The sequence below is a fragment of the Sceloporus undulatus genome, chromosome 7 (genome assembly GCF_019175285.1).
Source record: "Sceloporus undulatus isolate JIND9_A2432 ecotype Alabama chromosome 7, SceUnd_v1.1, whole genome shotgun sequence".
NCBI lineage: Eukaryota > Metazoa > Chordata > Lepidosauria > Squamata > Phrynosomatidae > Sceloporus > Sceloporus undulatus.
The window spans coordinates 43,246,175-43,257,864 of record NC_056528.1 but is presented as its reverse complement, the minus strand read 5'-3'; the positions used below and the strand labels follow the sequence as shown (position 1 = coordinate 43,257,864).

Genomic DNA, 11,690 nt, shown 5'->3' with positions numbered 1-11,690 from the left:
CAAATACTTGACATCAAGAATAAAATCTCAGCATGTAGTTAAAAGAGCTGTTTGGAGATAATAGTACAGAATTAATCATACTGAAAATCAATGAATTGTAAATTGAGAAAACTAAAATCTGAAATACAGCAAGGTTAATAAAAACAGAAAAGATCCTGGATTTGATCATCCTTTTACAGAAATATTTAATAGGAAAAGATTAAAAGAAGGATGAATTAGTGAAATAACATTGTTTAGATGTTCTAATAAAGGATTTTAATCCAGTTGTCAGGGTTTGCCTTGGGATTGTTCCTGAAATATGGTTGCAGTCATTTTTACTATATTACCCAAAAAAGAAAATGTCAAAGTTTGCCGTAACTAACAGAAGCAGCAGCAGCTAAGATTAATGAACTAGTTGTTTCATGTTTTCTTTAAAATAATATGTGGCAGATTTTACAAAAAGTATAAAAATGAGCCAGGAGGCATACAATTCCAATTCATGGGAACCAAGAACATAAGCAGTGAAATAAGAGAAGAATGTATAAACATTAAGAAATCATGAAAGACATCAACTACAGATGACTTGTGTAGCATTGGTCTATGATTCTGGTGACCAGGGTCCAAATGCCCACTCAAGCATATCGGGGATGCTTAGATTTAGATTTCCTGCATGGCAGAATGGGGTTGGACCGGATGGCCCTTGTGGTCTCTTCCAACTCTATGATTCTATGATTCTAGCCACATCCAATGACAATTTAGATGTCCAAATTTTGTACGAAAAGGAGGAAGAAACAGGTAAATTTGAGAGTTACTCAACACAGCCATTTGCCATCATCCTCAGCGGAAGCACAAACAATTGATTCTAATAGGATTAGATAAAATGACAGGATTTTCCATCCACAGAACAGGACCAGGAAGAATTTATGCAGGAAAACATTATTGTAGAAATAATGAAAAAACACACACTTCTTTTTGACTTAATCGGAAATAGCTTTTCTTGCTTTTAACACCACACTGGTTTTTATCTGCACAAGCTTCTTACTGTGAAAATACAGCTATTGTTCTGCTTTCATCAAAAAAGAAAATTATTAAGGGTAAGCAAAAAAGAAGAAGAAGAAGTAATTCTCATTGCCTAAAAATGTCTGTGCAACATGGGTTGAGGGATGTGGGTTACATTCTCCTTTAAGCACAACTATTTTGTGATTTCCTCCCATGCTTTCAGATCAGCTCCAGATCCCAACAGTACGTTCTGGAAGCATGTTAAACAGTAGCAAAAAAAACTGACTGTGAAGCAAAAAAGGGGAGAGTTACCCCACTATCGTACTATCATCGCATCAAAATGTCCAACTGACAACAAACTACATATCACCCAAGAATCAGTTCAGTTCTCTCCCATCAGTATTTTAAGGCATCACAAACACTCCATGAACAAACACTTTCTTTTCTCAGTCTGGAAATACAAAGCATGATAACACTTTCCATTCTTTGGCTTCCGTTACCAAATATCAGGGTACAAACAAATTGCTATCACTCAGCATAGGACAAATTTGCTTTTTGTGCCAATAGTGCAAACCAAAAACTAAGTACAAAGATGTCAAAGGGAGCTCTCTGTAGGTGCTCCTGTCATTAAGTAAGAAGCCTCTGTATGAAAAAACATCCTTTCAATGTTTTCCATTGACTTTGGTCCCCTATTGCCAGCTTCCGTTCCTGCCACTGTTTCTAAAACATTCCCATTTTAGATACAGTGGCTTAAAATTTACAGCTAGATCTTTCTCCCCCTCCCCCTCAACCTTTGCCTGACTAATTCAAAAATGATTTTGCTTTATTAAAAAGAGATTTTCTAGACCATTAGCACTAGGCACAGGCTAGCTAATATAGCTGTAAAGCAGAGAATCAATGAGTGGACTCTGCGATTATCTTTGCCATTAAAAATGAAATTCCATCGTTAAAATAGCTCACAAACCTATGCAAGCCAGACAGATATGTTTAATCCATCACAGAAAAGAAAGAAGACACAAAGAATCGCTAACAGAGATTCTTCTCACCAGCGAGGTCCAAAGAACCAATAGAAGAACTTCCATGGGGCAGAACAAACCTCTAACTGTACTGGTTCCCTCCCTTCATGGGCTGGATCCAGATACTCAGGGGTTGTTCCCACTATGGTTTAAACCGGATCGTGATTTGAAATGATCCGATTTAAACCACCATGGTTCCCACCTAATTCAAATTGGAAAAGTGATTCGGAAAGGGGGGCCATGGTTTTTACTAACCTGTGTCAAAAAGACGCTAGGTTAAAGGGGTGTTTTTTGGGATAAATCGATTTATGCTCAAATAAATCCATTCATCCCAGTGGGAACCACAGGCAGATTCAAATCCGCCCCGGCCCAAGTGGGAACTAGGGGGTCGGATTCAATTCCGCCGCCAGTGATGGGGGGCAGCTGCAATGGCCCCGGCCATGTCCCCGTCACCGGTCTCCCTGCCTCTCCATACCTGGACGGTACATCACCGGCCTCCGTACCTGGCCTTCCTGGGACCTCCTTCCCACCTTCCCCAGGCACAGGAAATGGAAGAAGGTCAGGGGGAAGCTGGGAAGGAGGCGGCAGAAAAGCTGGGGAGGCTTCTCTGTAAGCTTCCCTGGCTGCGGGGAACAGAAGGAAGCCACAGGAAAACTGGGGAAGCCGGTTAGAGGTAGAAGGAGGCCAGAAGAAGCCGGTAAGGAGGCTGGGCCAGGGACAGTCAGGGCTAGGAGAGGCTGAGGTGCCTGATCCGAACTGATGGAATCGGCGCAAAACATAGTGGGAACCAGGAACTATTTTTGCCAATTCATCAATTCAGGTCAGGCACCAAATTCTCCATAAGTGGGAACAAGGCCTCAGAATGTAAGGAAACCTTTCTGAATAGGTTGAGCTACAGCACATTACAGGTGAAGGACAGTGTTAAGGACAGTGAGACGGTGTGGTGTAGTAATTTGAGCATTAGACTATGACTCTAGAGAGATTGGTTCCAATCCCCGCTCAGTCTTGAATACCCACCTTGGATAAGTCCCACTCTCTCAGCCTCAGAGGGTGGCAATGACATTTAGAGGATCACCATTAAGTCAAATCCAACTTGATGCAGCAGCAGAAGCACAGGGAAAAGAAGATATCCTTGAAAAGCAGAGTCAGCATGAACTGAGTCCTTCCATCTATACAAGGCAGAACCTGAAACCAATCCATTACAACCTGGAGCGAATTCATTGGCTATTAGGTCCCAAGATGTACCTTGCAGACTGAATTAATAAGCTTCAGGGATGAATCAGTTCACCTTAATGGTACTGTTCAATTCTGATCTACTTTTACTCATAGACTACACAGTTTTTATTTGCAAATATAGATTATACACATTTGCTGCATTTGCACAGGAACGTAGGAAGTTACCAGATCCTCTTACCACTGGCCATATTGGGTCCATCTAGCCCAGTAGTTCCTAAATTCTGGTCGCTCAAATGTTTAGGACTTCAGCTCCCAGAATTATAGACTATTGGCCAAACAGGCTGGGGCTTCCAGGAGCTGAAGTCCAAAACATCTAAAGGGCCAAAGTTTAGGAACCACTGATCTAACTCAATATCCTCTATACTGATTGAAGCTGCAGAGAACCACTGCCAGTCAGCCAAAGACAGGCTTTCCAGACCTAGCTGGCGATGTTGGGAACTTATCTTGGGAAATTTGCATGCAAAACATATGCCCTACCACTGCGCAATTGAACCACTCCCATTATCTATGAAGACCACAGAATTCACCTTTTTCTGAAGCAACAATTGAATTTTCTGGATGTAGAATTTTACTGTTTCTTTTCCTTTCCATTTGCAGTGATTACTGCTACAGGCACATTCAATATCTGAAGCAGCAACACATTGGGAGCTGCAGAGGAAGGAAGAGCTTTGCAATATGTCATGCTTTGCAACGCTCATATTTATCAATACTGAAGCTGACATTCCACTGTCAAGACCTAAGAGCTATATTGCACATTGGATTTTTCTGTGCTTGCAGGTCCTCAAAAAGCCTATTCTCACAGGCACCTGTAAACGTAGCAGCTGTAAGAGAAAACCAGACCAATGTGGCTCCTAGATAGCTACATGTTCACAAAATCTGAACATGAGCACAGCACACCACACTAAATAGGGATTACTTAGTGATGATTTTTTTAAAAACCTCCAGAATATGTCCACAATGTATTCACTAGAAGTTCAAACTGCTGGAAGTTTCTGTCTTTTCCCACAGCTGTCATGTAATGAAAAGGCGAGGGCACAGATGTCTTCAGAAGAACAGAGCACCCATACCTTGTTGCTGACAGTTAAAGATGACTTATAATGCAGGACTTCTTTTCCCAACCTGATATGCAGCTATTTTCTCCAGTAGTTTTACGTCAAACCTACATTTTCATGCTGCGCATACTAGATGCAGCCACTTCGTGAACATCATGTAAGAGAAAGCTCAGAGCATTGCCTCCCCTACTGGGTTTCCTGCTCATTAATCAACACAATTTAATGGAGCTGTTCCTTCAAACAGAATAAGGCAGAACCCGCATTAAGCAAAAGCATGTAAGTGTTTTCTAGGAAGAAAAGTAAAAAAAAACCTCAATAACATGCTTCAGTCAGACTTGCAGCATATCAGTGAAGGAGCTGTAATCCCCAACCAAGTTTCAGGCTGGGGAACCTATGACCTTCCTGATCCCCACAGCCATAGTAAGTGGCTGCTATGGGAGCTGCAGTCAAAAACATCTGGAGAGCATAGATCCCCTGCCATAACTAAGGGAACAGCAAGCATCATCTGGCTCAACTGCCTGCTGGCTTCAAAAATAGAATAGGAGACCAACTCATCTCAGCTGGAGACTCCACCTTCTGAATTCAGCCTACATTCCTAGCCAGAAAACTTAGTAAGATACAATCCAATAAGACCTCGGAGAAGAATCACAGGTCAGTGGTACAGTCTATATTTTGCATGCAAAAAACCTAAGGTTCATTTTCAACAACAGTTCTCTCATATTTTTGACTTAGCCACTCTGATAGCCTTTCTGGCTGAAGAGCGGGATATAAATACAGTAAATAAATAAATAAATATTGTACAGGTTTAAAATATCTATAAGTCTTGAAAGCACAATTATTTGTTGCAAAGATTATTACTCTGTTTTTATCAGCAATGTTACTTACTTTACTGAGAGGTTCTATGGACCTCACCTGTCTCTCTCCTGCTTGTGGGAGAAAGCTGTATTTCAGGCCAGTATTGCAGTAGGGTCTTGTAGCACTTTGAGATTAACTGAAAGCATGAAGCTGGTAGCATGAGTTTTTGTAGCCTTCAGCCTATTTCCTCAGATGCTTCTATCCTTCAGTAAGTCTCAAAGGTGCACAAGATCCCTTAGCACTCTGACTGTACCCAGACTAACACAACTACCATATATACTCGAATGTAAGTCCACCTCAGGTAAAAGTAGAGGACAAGTTTGGGGGCCAAAATTATGGATTTTTATATGACCTGAGAATAAGTCAAGTGTAAAACTTAGATACAGGCAACAAAGAATCTAAAGGAAGAAACAAAGGAAAACAATGCCAAAGAACTTACAAAATTCCAGCAGGCATAACTGCTTGTGTTCACACTAAAGCTAGATGGATGACAGAGTAGAGGAGGATCAGTACTTCCAGTACAGATCACGTTCTTGTCTTTTACCAGAGAATGGTTCCTTTTTTAAAAAAGAGTTAAAGTACAGTACTTACATTGACCCATGGAAAAGTTGACTCAGGGTTTTGGGGTCAATTTTTTTACTAGAATTTCTAGATTTATATGTTGGTATAGTATATACAGTACGTCTTTGAATTCAACCAACATTGCAATAGGTTGACCTTCTAGGCTTCCTTAGATGACCACCCTCCCTTCCTCATGACACCATGATTTGGTGGCTTTCCAACTTTACTGAGGGTTTTTCCCCGATTCTAAGAGACTGAAATGCCTCCCAGTCTTTTTACTAGCTCAGTTACTAGTAATAAAAGCTTTAAGCTAAAATAAGCGGATAATTTTAGACTCATCTGTTTGCCTTTGGTCCCACCCACCACTGGAATGCAAGCCCTGAAATTGTCTCTGAAACTGAATTAGGTCCTCAGATTGAAAGAAACCTCCCCACCTTTGCTTTATAGAGCACAAGAGAATGGGACCAATCCCAAAGTGCTCCCAATCCAATCTCTGATCAGAAGGAAAGAAGAAAGGAAGAAGAGACAGGGACAAACAGGAAAGCCATATGTAGTTGTTTCAGTTGCACATGGCTCAAGATGAATCAATTACAACTGAAGTGAGTTTTGAAAAGGAACAAGACGCTGCCTCACCCAGCTTGGAGGAAGGGGACAATACCTTTAAAGTCAAGACCCTGCTCTTTTAAGACAAAATGTAATAATGCTAGACAAACTCTGAGCTGCCACACAGCTATCAGGAAAGAAATCCCATTCTATGTTCACATTAAACTTTGTAGTTAAACAAGCTTGCCATCCCAGGTGCATGTAGTCCAGGTTTAGCCTCTTGCCTTGACTGGCACAGTTCCACAGCTAAAGCAGTGCCTGGGGATTCTAAGCACTACCATCCAAGCAACTTTTCCAAACTCTGGTTCTTGATACCCAACAGCCTATGCAAAATGGAGTGGGGCACCCTTGGAATGAAGTGGTGAAGTGACAGATAAGACCTTTTAAATATGCATCCAATCCTTCCTTAATTCCATGAGCTCCTTTGCTTCTGCTTTCAACATATTACAAAAATTGTTCCAGAATTTTTAACCTATAGCAAAAGATCAGGAGAAGATCTTGGAAAAGTTAGTTTGTGGAAACTCTCAGAGGTTCCACCAGACAATAGTTGGAGGATTCTGAGAGTTGTAGTCCAAAAGAATGAATTGTTCAGGCTCAGATCAGGGAAGGGGAAGCTTTGCTCCTCCAGATGATTTGGACCTCAGTTTCCAAAAGCCCTAATCAACATAGCTAATGATAAGGGATTGTGGGAACTGTACTCATTTGGAGGACTAGAAGTCCCCCATTCCGGATTTAGATCCATTTTCAGGAATGAATTCCAAATCATTAGCAGCAGAGTTTTAAGTGTGAGTTTTAAAAATCAAATGCAAAGTTTTAAAAGTCAAATGCAAAAACACTCAGACTTGCATTAAATGCTCAGCATGTGCCACCATGAAATCCTGTATACTGAGGGATTCTATTTCCAAATAAAAACTGATTTGTTCTGCAACTTAAATTGGCAGCTTCAACCTGGGGGGAAAATAAGATCTCACGTGCATCAATAGTACATAAAAATAAAACATGCACCTAAAGCAATCACAATCAAGGCTACTGTAATCTCTCCTGAAAAATTTAGGTCCTTAAAACCACAACATGGAGGAAACTCAGCAAATCTTGCCTGAGGCCTATCAATATTAGATTCTACTCCTTTTCCTGGACTAATTGAAGTCCCTCCTCGCGTCATAAATGGTCTAAAGCCCCACTAGGGACCAGAAACATTCCTTACAATCTCGCCTGATTGAGCAAATCATTTGCCCTCAAGCTGGGTGCACACAACTGCCAAGCCAAAACAGGCGAATTACACCATCTGCCATTGACGCGACAGTCCTGGGTCTTTAAATAGCCAAGGGTCAACTGCAGAAGCTCCGAACACGTGCGCATCTCTGTCCCAAGACACAAGCATGCAACGGCTATACAAAAGACTGTCACCTGGAGCTCCTGTCAGCTGGGCAGGGATGTTTCCATAAGGAATGAGCAATGTTTGTTGCAGGAGCTTGAAATGGTTATCAACCGCAACTATAAAATAAAAAGGGCTTGCAACACAGCTCCTCCTATAAATCCTGAGCAGCTCCCTATTGCCACAAGTCTGGCTCTCTTGAAAAACCGAAAGTACACGTCAGGGATGACAAAACACCCCCCATTTATCTACATGCTGCTTCCCATTTGCTCTTTGCTGCTTATAATTTCTGCACAGTGCTTTTTTCTAAAACTGCTCTCAAAGGAGTGCCTCCATCTTAAGAAATTTGTTTTATGTTGTTCCATCTACAAAACAGATCCAGGTTAAAAAGCCAGGAGACAACTGAGTAAGTCTGAAAGACAACCCCTGCAAAGCTGCTGATGGCTTTTGTCTTTCCTGCTTATATGTTTGGAACCTTTGGAAGGCTGCCTGAAAAAAATGCAGGAAGGATGGAAAGATTTCAGGTTTGTCAAATCTAATTTGGTTTTACTGGTTTGGTTTTTCTGTAGATCTCCCAAAATCCACCATGGAGGGTTAGGGACAGAAGACATGCAGATTTAGAATTAAAAACTGGGATATATCCAAGCACAGTCCAAGCCTAAGATTTTGTTTTCAGTAACTGAACTAGATTGCATTTGTATCACTTTAGTGCACACTCCCATTCCTGCTGATCTGAAGGCATCCTTCCCTAACCTACCATCCTCCACAGGTGTGTACTATGACTCCCACCATAGACAGTTGCAATACCTAGTCTACCTTCTGCCGACTCCCAAAGTTGAGCCTGGAAACCCAATTACATAGCATGCGTTGTAGTTCTGACAATCCAGAAGAGTTTGAAATGGCCACTAGGAAATAAGACTTCAGGTGAAATTTGCATCCTTCAAGGCTTGGAAAGATAACAGGAAGCGTGTGAGTAAGCAAGGTTGCAAGGAATTAAGTAGGAAGCAGATTCAAGTTAGGCCACTGGAGAAGCTAAAATTACAGAAGCATGCATACACCTACCAAATGCAGACTGACAGCACACAACTCAAAGTTCACAACCAAATACCAGCTGCCAACAGCTCTGTAGACAAAGGCCAGTCAAGGAACACAATGAAATTCCAGGCTCACACAAACCATCACCACATCCAGAGCATAGTAAATTGCAGGAAGCTATTCTGGACTGCAAGATCCTTCTTCCACAACTGTCCACCGAAGAGCAAAGCATTCAAAGCTGTTGCAAGTAAAGACATGATCAGCAAATGCAACCCCAGATCACAGAGGAGGGACTTTTTAAACACAATGATAATCTTCCCCTCATCTGCTAAAGTCAGATCAGACAACCAAGTGGCATAATCCAAGACTCAAATGATTTAATACACTCGCCCAGTCAAAATAACCCTGCAGGCTACAGTATCTGAGTTGCAAAAAGTATCACAAATGTCTGTCACTGAATAGAAAAATAAAATATAGGTTGATTGTGGAACACATGCCGCGTAACATATTGTTTCAAACCTGGTACACCTGGCAGCTTTGGGGATGTCTATAGGTTGACATTATCTATTTCTCAGCTTAGCATTATATCAACAACAACAAGAACAAAAATCCACACTTTATCAGATTTTGGGTTTACCCAGAGGAAAACATCATGGCCAAGAAAACCAGTAATGTTGTCAGAGTAAGCAAATTCCCTTGAACATCACAGCAAAATCTTCTCAACTGACTTCAGGCTGCAGTCCCAGCAACTGATTGATTAATCCAGAGCCGTCCATGGCAGCATCACACACACATCCCATTGTGAATGCTGTTGTGTTGAAAAAGAAACGTGCCCCCCCGAGAATTACAAAAACTTGCTCTGTAAAGTTTCACCCGGCTGAAAAAGTGCACCCCAAGCGGAAAAGGTCACAACTTCATCAGCTCCAACGCCATTTCTCTACTAGATCCAGGAGGCAAGTGATGATACCACCCAAGTGCCAGTCTGACACAAATGGTCACTTGCAAAGGAAATGGAAGGATGTTAAGCTACGAAATCTCAGGGGGGCAGAAAAGAGGAGACTGCAGCCCCACAGACTCTGCCACAGAAGAAAAGGGAGGCCAGGGGGGTCTTATCTTTCTTCCAGCAGAGGCAGCCCACCAAGTGCCAAGGCAATGCCATGGGATTTAAGAAACTACTAACGAAACAGAGGTTAGTGAAACTGCACTCTCTCCACACCTGTACACACACACAAACACACAAATACATCTGAGCATCTGAGGCTGGTGGTAAACACCTGGGAGGGGCAACTTGTTCTGACTGGCATTACCTGGTTGCACACCTGCCTCCTCTCCTCCACAGACTGGCTCCAGCTGGCAGCTCACCTAATTCACAGAAGCACAGGTCCAAAACACATGGGAGAATTTATCTATTTATTGTATGTATACCCTGCTCTTCAGATGCAAAGGCTCTCAGAGAGGCTTACTTAGTTAATTAGACAGTCCCATAATCCAGTTTGAGACCCCTTTAACTGCCCTGACTCAGTGCTAAGGAACCCTAGGCTGCTGATTGTGGCGCCAGAGCTCTCTGACAGAGATGATGAAATGTCTCCCAAAACTACAGTTCCCAGAATTCCTTAGCACTGATCCAGGGCGATTCAAGCAGTCTCAAAGTGGATTATTTCTGCAGTGTGTTTTGGCCCCTAGAAGACTTGGAAGAGACCCCCAAGATCTCATCCAGTTCAACCTCCTGCCATGCAAGAAGACACAATCAATCCCATCACTCTGCATGGGCAACCTGACAGGCAAACATGGCGGGACTCACAAGGGTCAGCTTGGCAAGAACTGGGGGTTGCCCAGAAGAGGGATGCTTGTGGTCATCCCTGTGCCTTGACCAGCCCCATGCCGTCATGACCCTTTGCCATGGCCAACAACATGCCAATGTCCACCTTTGAGCCGGGTCACAGAGGTCGCCTTCCACTTGAGCCTGCTGGGCATCAAACTCAGTGGGGCAACAAGGGTAAGGAGGAGGGAGGGAGGGTCCCACTGCCAAGGCAGGGCAGGAGGCAAGGCTGATCCCCATGGCATATTCATGGGCATCAGAAAGCAGTGTTGACCCCCCTCTTTGCACCCTTCAAAACAGAGACACACACAAGCAATCCACATTGCAGAAACAACCTAGTTTGATACCGCTTTAAGTGCCTTGGTTCCATGTTATGGAACCCTGCGGACTGTAGTTTTAGACACCCCTTTAACTGCCCTGGCTCAATGCTATGGAATTCTGGGAGTTGCAGTTTTTGACACTCCTTTGACTGCCCTGGCCCTGTGCTATGGAATCCTGGGCTTTAGATACCCCTTGAAATGCCCTGGGTCAATGCTATGGAATCCTGGGAGTTGTAATTTCTGCTATCCCTTTAATTCAGTCCTATGGAATCCTGGGAGCGGTAGCTTTAGATACTGCTTTAACTGCCCTGGCTCAATGCTATGGAATTCTGGGAGTTGCAGTTTTTGACCCTCCTTTGACTGTCCTGGCACTATGCTATGGAATCCTGGGCTTTAGATCCCCCTTGAAATGCCCTGGGTCAGCGCTATGGGATCCTAAGAGCAGTAGTTTCTGACACTGCTTTAACTGCCCTGAGTCAATCCTATGGAATCCTGGGAGTTGTAGCTTAGACACCCCTTTAATTGCCCTGGCTCAATCCTGTGGAATCCTGGGAGCTGTAGCTTCTGCTATCCCTTTCACTCAATCCTATGCAATCCTGGGAATTGTAGTCTTAGATACTCCTATAACTGCTCTGGCTCAATCCTACCGAATCCTGGGAGTTGTAGCTTAGACACCCCTTTAATTGCCCTGGCTCAATCCTGTGGAATCCTGGGAGCTGTAGCTTCTGCTATCCCTTTCACTCAATCCTATGCAATCCTGGGAATTGTAGTCTTAGATACTCCTATAACTGCCCTGGCTCAATCCTACCGAATCCTGGGAGTTGTAGTTTTTGACACCCC

At 42.9% G+C, this 11,690-nt stretch overlaps 1 protein-coding gene across 5 annotated transcripts in view; it reads right to left on the bottom strand.

Moving 5' to 3' along the window:
- MID2 (midline 2) overlaps positions 1 to 11,690 on the bottom strand; it is a 195,834-nt gene that overhangs the window by 183,619 nt on the left and 525 nt on the right. The window lies entirely within an intron of this gene.